The 12191-nt window shown below is 35.0% G+C and overlaps 1 long non-coding RNA gene across 1 annotated transcript in view; it reads left to right on the top strand.

The window, feature by feature from the left end:
• Window positions 1-2794: 2794 nt before the first annotated feature.
• The window catches only part of LOC107833281 (uncharacterized), an 18361-nt gene continuing 8964 nt past the window's right edge, over window positions 2795-12191 (top strand). Inside the window, exon 1 of the long non-coding RNA XR_001659006.1 lies at window positions 2795-2843. This is a non-coding gene — a long non-coding RNA (uncharacterized LOC107833281). The remainder of the gene's footprint in view (window positions 2844-12191) is intronic.

Below are 12191 nucleotides of genomic sequence, written 5' to 3'. Positions count from 1 at the left end.
TGTTGTGGCCCTTTTCAGATGTATTTTTGAAGTGGACATGTTAAGTGCAATTTGAAATAAGAAATGTAAAATGTGATAAAAATAAATTTTTGTGTTTATTTGATTCCTATTCAAGATTCTTTGATGAGAATGACTATATATGTAATATAGGCGACTACAGAGTATCTTTGTTTACATTTTTGGTTGGTGGTGTGCCTCGAGATTTTTTCAATTAAAACGGTGTACCTTGGCTCAAAAAAGGTTGAAAAACACTGCTTTAAACCATTCAGACAACCACTTATTACCCCGGGATAACGCAGAAATAGTTCAAATTAGGATTTATTTTTATTTCTTTCCTACTTACGGAAAGTTTCTGTTTATGTCAAAGGTCTGTGGTGCCTTTCTATCCCAAAGATAGAAAGATAGAAATATAAAACTTCAGATATTTCACAAAGAGATATTAACATTCATGGAAAAACCTTACATAACCTTATATTGTGCGCATGAACTGATAAGTACAACATTGCGAGGGAACGCAAACATTTCCCCATGTCCCCTGGAGGGCTCCGTAGGTTTTGGTTCAGCTCATAACTGAATGTTACAGGTAACTGCGTCGTTCTGCAGTTTTATTTAATGATTATGGTGCAGTTTGAACAGTTGCCTAAAGGTGGCGCTAAACACAGCATTTTGAAAAACTCCTTTTTATCAGGGGACAGAAGGGCCACAAATTAATGCCTGAATAAGACGTGAAATAAATATTGATTTAGCTGATATTTTAATTAAGATTGTAAATACATTAATTTATCATTATTAAACAATTCAATAATGTATTAAACACTTAAGTAAATGTGGAATTCATTAGTTGGAGCCTCAATTAATGAGAATCGATTGCATGCCAGAGGGCGTTTTAAGTTTTATCTAGATGCTAACGTTTGTCTGTGATGTATACACTAAACATTCCTCTGTGCTGCTGTCATTTTCTGTTCATGACAACTGAAAAATGCACTTTTTTACAATCTGAACTAATGAGATAAATAGTGAAACCTAAGATGTGGTTCACATAGGTGGAGTCTAGTAGGTGACAGATGATCTGAAGAGTATTTAAAGCACTTGTAGTCTGTTGAATCATTAGTTTGGTTTTTATCTGCACATCAGCTCCTGTCATTCATCCAGCAGGTAAGGTCTGTACTGAACAATTAAAGTTTCTATATAACATTGTTAACAGAGACTTAAAAGATCCAGCTCCGATGTTCTTTAATTAATTTTATCTAAACTTTTATGTGTTTTATTCCAGTAATCATGGTCATCCATGTTAGACCCTCCACAGGACTGATACTCCTCTTCAGTCTGTTGGCTCTCATCAATCTCTCAAACTCGCTGCTTGATGAAGAAAATCTGGTAATATAGATTTATGCAGATTTATTTTATTTTTGTTTTTGAGATCTAAGCTCATATTTCCATCACTGTGTGTTCTTAATCTAAAACAGTGAGGACAATACTTAAAAAAGAATGGGAGAAAAAACAAACAAAAAAAAAACAAATAAATTTTCATGTTTTTAACTTTTTTGTTATTGTAAATTGTGGTGTTTGTATAGCTATCAAATGTTCACACGATCTCCTGAAATAAAAGACGTTTTGTTTGTTTTGTAAATTTTCAGGATATTCTACAGGAATACCTCCAGGGTGGAATAGAACAAGCTGCTGAAAAGAAGGTTTGTTGGCTGTAATTGATAGAATATTTTCAACATAATTTGTAATTTTACACTATTAATGAAATGTCACACATCTAATGAGATGAATTTCTCCTAGGAACAAATCTTGAATGATCTTATGTGGGCAGAAATCTATAATGACAAAGAAATAGAGAAGCTTCATCCGATTCTGCGACAACTGATAGCAGCAACCGAAAATTCTTCGTCACTACGAGAACTCAAGGACGTCATCATAAACTTCCTAACCCAGAAGAAAACTGAGATTGCAGAAGTAAAGAAAGCTTTTGTAAAGGAGATGGAGGACATTTGGGCTTTAATAGAGCGCCAAGAAGACAGCCGTGATGAGCTGTAGTTGGTGTTATGACTGGTTTGTGTGAATGTTTGCTATGTAACATTTTTCTTTTGTTTGTTTGGTGGGAGTACAATGACTTTCGGTTTCAGGCTAATGCTTCTGTTTGTGATCAAGTGTGTATTAATCAAAAACACAACTATTAATTGTATTTTGATTGTACTAATCTGCAAAAGCTTCTATAATAATGTTGTTTTCTGTTGATATTTTTGACACAGTTCATTAATAAAGAACATGTAATCTCTAACTTTTTACATTTTTATGGTATGTAAGGCAATTGTGATGATCTGCTCTATTATTAAATAAATCATATTAAATTGTGGGATTATCGTCTCTCCAATCCTTTTTGTCTCCCTCCCAAAGCCGCCATGTTTCAGAATTTGAAAAGTGTCCTCATGCTCACAAGCTTTTGCTTTTAGGTTTCAGATATGTTGTTAGTTAGTTCAATATTTATTTGATTAAAAATCCCCCACTAAGAACACCTCTTCACAATGTTTGTCTAAAGATGGTAAATATAAAAGTGGAAAAAATGGTGAGATGACAACATTTGCAAATATACAAAGCACAATGAGCATATTCTGCAAAGCAGTTAAAGATGTTTTAGTCTGACTTTAAAAACAGGAAATGAAATCAAAATGCCAAGTTTTTTTTTGCTGCAGCAAAACGGATGATTTTCTGTTGTGTTTTTCACTGGGATAATAATCCAAACTAATAGCCAAAATAACAGAGAGTCAGTTCGCAAGACATGGGCTCAACCTTTGTCCTTGTGTCGTTAGTAGTTAGGTCATTTTATACTTGTTCATGTTTAGTAGTTAGATCATTATAGTTACCACATAATAATTATGTCATTATACTGAGATACTGTCTCAATATAATAAAATTATACTGAGATAGTATCTCATTATCATTTTACTATGAGATACTATCTCAGTATCATATTATTATAATTAAGTCATGAAATAATTATAGCATTATGATAATAATAAGTTGATGGAGAGAGAGGAAGACCTGGAGATCTTGGTACTGAATGCTGCTCTTGCAATCCTCCACCAGTCGGATAGATGGAAGAATCTATCCAGATGGTTTTACCCTTTTCCATCTAAACTGCATCTGCAGTGGTGAAAAAAAAAAAAAAAGAGTCAAGGCATCAAGACTTTGTGTCCGTTACATAGAGAGATCAAGGATGACGTGAAATATTAGGAGCAGTCATGTTACTGTGCCAAACTTAGAACAGTTCCTCTTTTTCGTTATGTGGTGGCAGAAAATGTGGTTATATTCAGATGAAGCTGCCAGGAGTGATTTCCTTTGAGAGTAACATGCAAACCTAAATTGAAAATACAACATTAACACAAAATGGGCATTAATTTGGAAACTCTAGTTTTTGCTGTATCTTTGTCAGTAATAGAATGTGATATTATTACATTAGACTTTACATTTATTTATTTATTTACAAAGAACTTTGTTTATTTACTTGTTGTTTCTTTGAAAAACACCCCAAGCAGCAATGCATTACACTAAGCAAGCCTCTGTGCTGCTGTCATTTTCTGTTCATGACAACTGAAGATGCACTTTTTCAAAATCTGAACTAATAAGATAAATAGTGAAACCTAAGACGTGGTTCACATAGGTGGAGTCTAGCAGGTGACAGGTGATCTGAAGAGTATTTAAAGCACCTGTAGTCTGTCGAATCACTAGTTTGGTTTTTATCTGCACATCATCTCCTCTGTCAGTCATCCAGCAGGTAAGGTCTGTCATTGAACAATTAAAGTTTCTATATAACATTGTTAACAGAGACTTAAAAGATCCAGCTCCGATGTTCTTTAACTAATTTTATCTAAACTTTTATCTGTTTTAATTCCAGTAATCATGGTCGTCTGTCTCAGACCCTCCACAGGACTGATGCTCCTCTTCAGCCTGCTGGCTCTCATCAATCTCTCAAACTCACTGATTTATGAAGAACATCTGGTAATATAGATTTATGACCTGCTTTGTTTTGAGATCTAAAATTTTGTTTCTGTCAATGTGTGTGTGTCTAAAACACTGCAGATAATGTTTCAAAATGATGGGAGTGAAAAACAGTAATTTAAGGAATCTCTCTTAGCAAAACTAAAACAAATACAGAAGCATTTATGTCAACAAGAAATTAAAATTCTTCATTTTAAAGTGTGTGTTTTTATTTCTCTCTAATTACATTAATTATCTCTAATTATATATATCATTTTTTTAAAAATGTTAATTTTCAGGATATTCTACACGAATACTTCCAGGGCGGAATAGAACAAGCAGCCAAAAAGAAGGTTTGTTTTCTATATTTCACATAATGCATTCAACCTAATTTGTCTTTTTACATGGTTGATGAAATGCTCCACGCCTAATTAAATTAATTTCTCTTTAGGCACAACTCATGACAATTCTTGAATTGGAGGAAAGAAATAATATAAAACAATATGAGAAGCTGTATCCGATTCTGGGACGACTGATAGCAGCAACCAAAAACTCTGAGTCACTGCGAGACCTTGAGGACGTCATTAAAAAGTTCTTAGCCCAGAAGAAGACTAAATTTGCAAAAATAAAGAAAGCTGCTGAAATGGAAATTGAGGCCATTTGGGCTGTAGTAGAACTCCAAGAAGAGGCCCATGATGAGCTGTAGTTGGTGACTGCTTTCTGTGAACTTGAGATATGGAACATTTCTTTTGCTTGTCTCTTTCTCTGTTTTTGATAAAGCTACTAATCAGTAAAGATAAAGGTGAGGGATGAAATAAATGGGTTATGCGTCGGACATTTTGATTCTGATTTGATTTTGTTTCTGGCTAATAATTCTGTGATCAACTGTGTAATAATTAAAGTCATAAATATAACATGTAATTGTATCATGCTAATCTATATAAAATCATTTGTAATAATGTTGTTTTCTGTGGCAATTTTTAAAGTGGTTTATTAATACAAAATATATCATCTTTTAGGAATGTGGATTTGATTTTTGAACATTGTTATTGGTAAATTTATTTCAGACAATTGTGATGATCAGCAATATTAAATAAATCATTATCATCCCACTCATCTTTTTTTGTCTCCACCGTCCGTTTTTCAAACCCTGGATTTCAGAGTTGTAGAAGGTTTGGCAACGCTTGCAAGTTTTAATTTTCAAATGTAGTGTCAGTTAGTTTAACTTTTATTTCATCAGTAAGAAAAAATTCTTATTCACAAGATTTACCTCAAAGTACTACAACACTAAAAGTGAAGAGAGGACAACATTTGCATAAACTAATGGTCTAAGTCATTGTGTCTAATGAGCGATGTGTTGATTCTGCATGAAAAAAAAAATCACAACTCATTAAGTATGTGTTTACAAACAGAAAATGAAATTCAACATGCATGAGATAATGTTTTTGATGAGGGAATAACATTAAAACATGATTTAAAGCTCAAAAATTGATGTTTTTTTGTAATACTCAAACAAGATCAAAGTGGAAAAATAAATCATCACTTTTCTAAAAATAATGGCCTAAGTCATTATTACAATTTTTGTCATTAAAAAAAGGGAGAAAAAAAAGACTTTTGGCAAAAATGACTTGGGCCATTATTTTAGGAAGGTGATAAAATGTGGCTTGTTGAGGCAAATGAAGGAAGCATCAGTCCAACCAAGATCCACGATCCAATAGATCTGCCCCTATTGGAAGATCCACAATTTGCAAAAACATGTGAAGTTACTTTTAAAAATGTTAAAAATTAGACAAACTTCTTGTAATTATTCTTTTTATTGTTTAATCTCAAAACAAAAGTTGAGCAAAAATATTTAGAGTGACGATTCAATTCAAATTTCATTAACACTTAAAAAACATTAAAGATCCCGCAGGGATCTTTAATGAGTTTTATGAGTTTAAATGAGTTTTTTCCCCTTTGTTGGTGGAAAAAGTACCACTGGTGGATCCTAAGGAAACAGCAACATCTTTACTTCATCTACATTTTCAAAATAGCATTTTTTTACTGCTACTTTATAATTGCGCCCTATTTTTATTATGTTTTAATTGTTTTTAATTAAACATTTAATTTAATTTTATTATTTTAAGTTATTGTTATTGGGCTTAATGTGAAAGATTTTGTCACAGAACAATTCTTTGAGCGTATTTTACCATTTTGGCGTTTTAAAATACATTTTAAAGGCAGTCTTTGCAGGATCTTCATAATATCAACTTGGAGGAGACACTGCTGATTTCATTCTGCAGGGCTACTACAGAACCAGTGCTAATAAGCCAGGATAAGACAGGATTCCTTCTGCAGAGGGTAAGAAGGCCTTCTGTCCCTATTTGAAGAAAAATATCTTCAGGATAGCAGACAGCAAATCACTCTTTCACACAGTGTGGTTGACATTATTAATAAAGACGAGGTCTAACTGGCCATCCCAGCGCGCAGTCTCTCTTCTCTGTGCGTCAGCACTCGCTATGAAGCCATATAGCGATAGCTAGCAAAACTACTACTAACCCTGCACACACCACGAACTCTAACTAACACACTTATCGTCTAAAAAACCCATCGAAACACTCTTAGTAAAATCCACAGCATCACTGTGCCCTAGTCTCTTGCCGTATCCAACCCCCCCCCTCGTCTCTTTCCGCACGTCTCCGTTCTACCTAGCAACAGACTGTCAACACATTTTTATTGGTTGTTTCGAAATGTGGTACATTTAGACCCCACAAAATAAGGCGGAAATGATCGATCTTATTTCTGGCTTTATTTTGAAGTAAATAACCACAAAACCAATATAAAAACACCACTTTTATAAAGTTTGAAGTCCGTGCTGTCCAACAGAGTCGAAATGAAAACTCGGTATGCGTCCATGTTATTACGAAGCCTTATTAATGCGTCACATGCTTGTACGCCGCACGGCGGGCAGCGACTACATAGGTTTAAGAGCTTGTTGCCTAAGCAGAGCTTGTAAAATACATTAAACCCCAGATATCATCTGTTTACCCAGCTCCCATTGAGGAAGCAATTCAATTCACTCAAAAATAGTGACTTGAATTTGAACACAATCCAAATTCAAGTGTACTTTATTGATCCCAAAAGAAAATTAAATGTTGCTGCAACTCATATTGATTCAAAATTCTGTTCAGATGAACACCAAGGTATGTATGCATCCCTCAACCATCTCCACTTCTTCTCCCATGATGAAAATAGTTTTTGATGTAATCCTGTTTCTCCTGAAATCTACAATAGTCTGTTTTATTTTTGTTCACATCATAGATGAGATGGATGTTTCCACACTCTGCCACAAAGCAGAACGTTTTTACTCATGAGCTGCCAGGTCCTGAATTCTGCCTAAATTCTGTTTACATGTCTAAGTACGTTTTTTTTTTAATGGATAGTTTTTACAGTTTTTTCATTTCATTCATTAAAATTTCCTGACATTGACAGGTGCAATAATTTCGTCTTGCACTTGTGTCATGACAATAAAGACTTTTCTGTTCTGTTCTACTGATGCTTTCATGTATCCTAGAACAACTGAAGTCATGATGAGACTGATACAATTCCTGTCTTTTATATAAAAACAAACTCATAACACAATGCTTACAGCAATCAGGGTTGAGGTCAGGTCGGTTTCTTTTTGACATTCTCATGCATGCAGTTTTACAGTAAGGTGAAACCAGCAAAGGTGATTTCAGAGAACTATAAATGGGAAGATCAAAGTCACACATTTTGTGAGTGTCGTCTGCCAAATCAAAGGAATTTGAGAGACAATTGACATTTGGGAGGAGACAGGAATTCTATCCCTCATCACCTGCTGTGAATTTCCTGATTGACGACCAATAAAGTCATCAGGTACACATACATGTTCTCCACTGACTTCAGTCTTGAGAAACTGATGCGGATTTTCATTGTGAGAACTGCAGTGGGAAAAACCAAAAGCAAGTTTATGCTGTGGCTTGGCTCTGGGTGTGTCAGGGTGTGTCACACACAAACTTCACTCCACACTTGTTCTCAGCTTCCTGAATGCTGTCACAATATTCATCATAGACATGATTACGAGTGGCTGGCAGAGAACAGTAAAAACATAAGAGCAGATGATGATGACGAAGAAAATGTTGTTACTCAGGTTGCCAGGACGATGAAGGCCAAGATCAATAAAAAATGTACAAAAGACAAAAAAGCGAGTCTATTTTTTCTTTTTCTGTTCTTTCTTTTTTTCATTTTTCATTTCAAATGAAAAAATTAACTGCCTGAAAACCAGTCCGTCCTTCATAACTCCCTCATCACAATAGAAATCTGGTTAGTTTTTACAGAAACCTAAAAGAAAAAGTCGAGGGAAGAGATCCTGGAGATCTCTTTGTGCATCCATTTCTCGAAGACCACATTGACAACAATTAACACAGGTTTGTTTGTTTTTCAGAAAGGAACAGAAAATCTGAAGACATGTCAATATTTGTAAGGGTCATTATGGCTCTTTGGACATAGATGTACTGGTCTGTGAACTGATGTAGTCTAATAAATCTGCTCTTAACATGTTTGTAACATTGGAGTAAAGTAAAATCTGATTTATTTAAAATTCTCACAAGTTACTGGGGGAAAAAATGATCAGAAACAATATCAAATGATTTACTTACATAATATTTATTTTAAAGCCACAATTCAAAGGACAAAAGGTCATTTTTGATCATTTTCACCTGTACAACCCCATGCAGGTAGACCAATGTTTCAGATAGCATCCCTCAACTTCCTTTTCAATAATTATAGATATAGATATATGTATAGATCTATATAGTTTCATTACAAAGACACAGAATCGCCAACCGTTTACAAACACCTAACACATCTTAGATTGTCTTTAATTGGTCATTCATTCTTGATTTTTACATAAAAACAAACATAAGAGGATTTCACTTAAGCTCTATAACATCTCATGGTTGTGTTCTTTTTTTGATTGAATGTAGGCCCAGATGTCCTCCATTTCCTTTCGGTAAGCCTCTACATCATCATTGGCCTTTTGAATCTTTCCATGTAAAAAGTCAGTGACTACTGTTGGGAGTTCTCTCAGGTAATGAGACCACTGTGTTATGGCTTTCAGTTGCTTTACAAGAGCAGCAATCTTGTCAACGTCTTCCTGAAAATAGCCTACAAAACTTGTGAGATCGTTGTCCAGTTGTACCTGTTGGGGGGGGAAAAAAAAAGGAAAACACATTGAATTAGCAAAATTGTTTTACAGCATCCTTCTAAATGGTTTGTATTAGAATCTTGGTCTGCAGGTATACATTCATGTAAAATATGGACAAATTTTCCTTCATTTATTCTTTATGGTAAATTATGATCACATTTATTTATAGTAATAGATCACTGTGAGGTCATTGACACACCATCTTGTTGGCTGCCTCTTCCAGTCCACCCTGATCGTATGATTTGAGAATTTCCTAAAAAAAAATTAAGAAAAAAGTGATATACAGGTGTACGAATACTTGGTAAGAGTTTGCTCATAGTAGGATTGAATACAGTGAATATTTGACCCTATATTATTAATGAGTGACAAAAAAATTGGAAACTCTATAGGCAGAAAAAAATAAACAAAAATAAGTTAGCCTAATGCTGAAGAAACATTCACAATTAGACTATTTTTCTTTTTCCAAGTTTTGTAATTCTTCAGACAGAACATAAAATATATTTTATCATTCTTGTCATGATAATGACTCAATTTTGCCATCATAAGGAAAACTTAAGAAGTAAACTTTATGTACTTATGTTTTACCAGAGTCGCTGCAGCTTCCAAGGAGTCTGTGACATAAGCTAGACTCAGCAGAGTGAAGATGAGAAGCAGTCCCTTGGTGGCTCTGCCTCCAACCAGGCTTCCAGGTACGTCTGCTGCTGCCATTATGCTGGGAATTAAAACTCTCAGCACATGTTTGTAGGATTAATTAAAAAAAACAAATATATATGTATATATATAGTAGATAGGTGAAATGTTATTCTTTGAGACTAGACACTAGTCTTAGTGTCAATCTTACCAGCCGGGTCAAAAGAGTTGCTTTTCAGATGCCAACAGAAGAAATGACTACATGATGCACCAAACATGCCTTAAACAATCCTCAGACTACCTGTACACATTCATTTTTATTTTCTACCTCTTACGTATTATTTACACAGAACTTTCACTTTTGCTTTATAACAACACTTGTTTGTGCTCTGACACAAAACACAAGAGAAACAAAGACTGCACCAGGTCAACAATCCTTTCTAACTCCACCGTCTCTCAGTTGCTCTCATGGAGAATTGAGGCAGAATCAACTAAGATGAGTCACTTTGTGCAGAAATGCCAATGGTGATCCAAAAAAAAGTAGATTATATTGTGCCTGTTTTTATGCTTAAAATTAAATGAAGTATTCTGCATATTGTGATGTAATGACAACATGCACATTCAATTGATTCTTTGCATAATTACTTGTCAGTGTTACACATGTTCATGTTTTGGCTCTATTTGTGCCTTTATGGTGATTCAACTATTTGGAACAAGTAACCAGACCAACATAGAAAGAGATAAATTCCCCCACCTCAGCAGGCAACATCAATACACACAGTAGCTCTTTATGTTACATTTACTCTGTTACCATGTCTGAATTATACACTGAGTTCAAAATAACAGAATTTTTACTCTTCCTTTAGAATTTTTTTTATCTACTTTATCCAAATTATTTGTTTTAATACAAATGACTGGTTGAGCATATTTATAATTTTGTTAAAATATTTCAAAGGGTAGTTTTTAAAGTGCCAATGAAAAGGCAGCAGCTTCAGAAAGCACCTGGTGACCAGGTTACTCCTGTTTATGCTAAGATCTATAAATGTCCATCATAACAATCTGTTGTTCTTTCCTGCCGCCTGAAGGCTGCAACTGTCATTCCCCTCAGATCACCCTAAGTCATGAAATGCCTGATAAGACAGGTACACTTAAGCAGAACATCTTAAAACAGATCAGCTCATTGTGTGGGGCTCACATAGGTTTCCTTTTATTGATATTCTCCTGCCAATATCTGTCTGCAGATGCTGTAAAATGTGATTTTACAGTGAGATGAGTCACCGAAAGGTGATTTATGACAAGTATAAACAGGGCGTTCAGTCACACCGGTTATACATTTTGTTCAACTGTTCGAATCACAATCTAAAATATGTGAGAGAAGACACAATCATTAATTCAATCTCTTCTGTCTCTCATCACCTGCTAAGAATCTCCCACTCCTCCCCAACTCCACCTGCTTTGTCGCTCTAGCAGATTTGAAACTGTAATTTTCTCCTCTGTCTGTCACTTCCTGAGAAAACCAAGTCTCCCACAAAACAAATAAAACTATTTACTCACTTCATCCGTCACGTCCGCATTGTGTCTACAAATTCAGGTCACGCTGTGTCCACAATGCCGTCTGTATTGTGCTGCACTGCAGGCACCATTTACTGTAACCTGACAGTCGCAGTGAAAGCTGGCGTTTTCCAGTAAGCTGAAACTACCAGGAGTTGAAAAACGGTAGAGAAGAATCACATGCACACCTATCATCCTATAGCATGTAGTCGTTTATGTGGAATTGGAAGTACTGGATTAGAAATGGGAAATTTAAATTTCTCAGTTTTGAAAAACGTTTTGCTCTCATGTTAGTTAATTTTTGGTCTTTGTTATAGTTTGGTTAGAGTTCATGCGCTGAAAGGGAGATAGAAAGACATTGCTGAATTAGTTCTTACGTAGCAAAATTTCCCATCCGTTGGTGAGTCTGTGCCTTACCACGAACTCAGGGAAAAATGTCCAAACCTCCAGGTCGGAGGGGAAAACTTTCCATTTTTCTCAGACGTGTAGAACTTTCCAAAAGAACTGTATTATATTTACTATTTAATTCTTTAAACAAATGTCTCCAAGGAGCAGTGCATACAGTAAACATTCCGGTTTGCTGTTGACATTTTGCATCATGCCCACTGAAGACTACTTTTACAAAAGCTGAACCAATAACCAATAACAGAAATTAGTGGAACTTGAGATGTGGTTCACACAGATATAGTCTAGCACACATGTGTCAAACTCAAGGCCCGCGGACCACATGTGGCCCACCATGTCATTTTATGTGGCCCCCCGCCCAGCATTTTATAGGCCCATGATTGATTTAAAATAGGTTTTGAGCACGAATTGACTA

The sequence above is a fragment of the Poecilia formosa genome, unplaced genomic scaffold, assembly GCF_000485575.1.
Source record: "Poecilia formosa unplaced genomic scaffold, Poecilia_formosa-5.1.2 Scaffold357, whole genome shotgun sequence".
Lineage (NCBI taxonomy): Eukaryota > Metazoa > Chordata > Actinopteri > Cyprinodontiformes > Poeciliidae > Poecilia > Poecilia formosa.
Note: the sequence above shows the minus strand (reverse complement) of the source record. Positions and strands in the feature narration are given on the sequence as shown.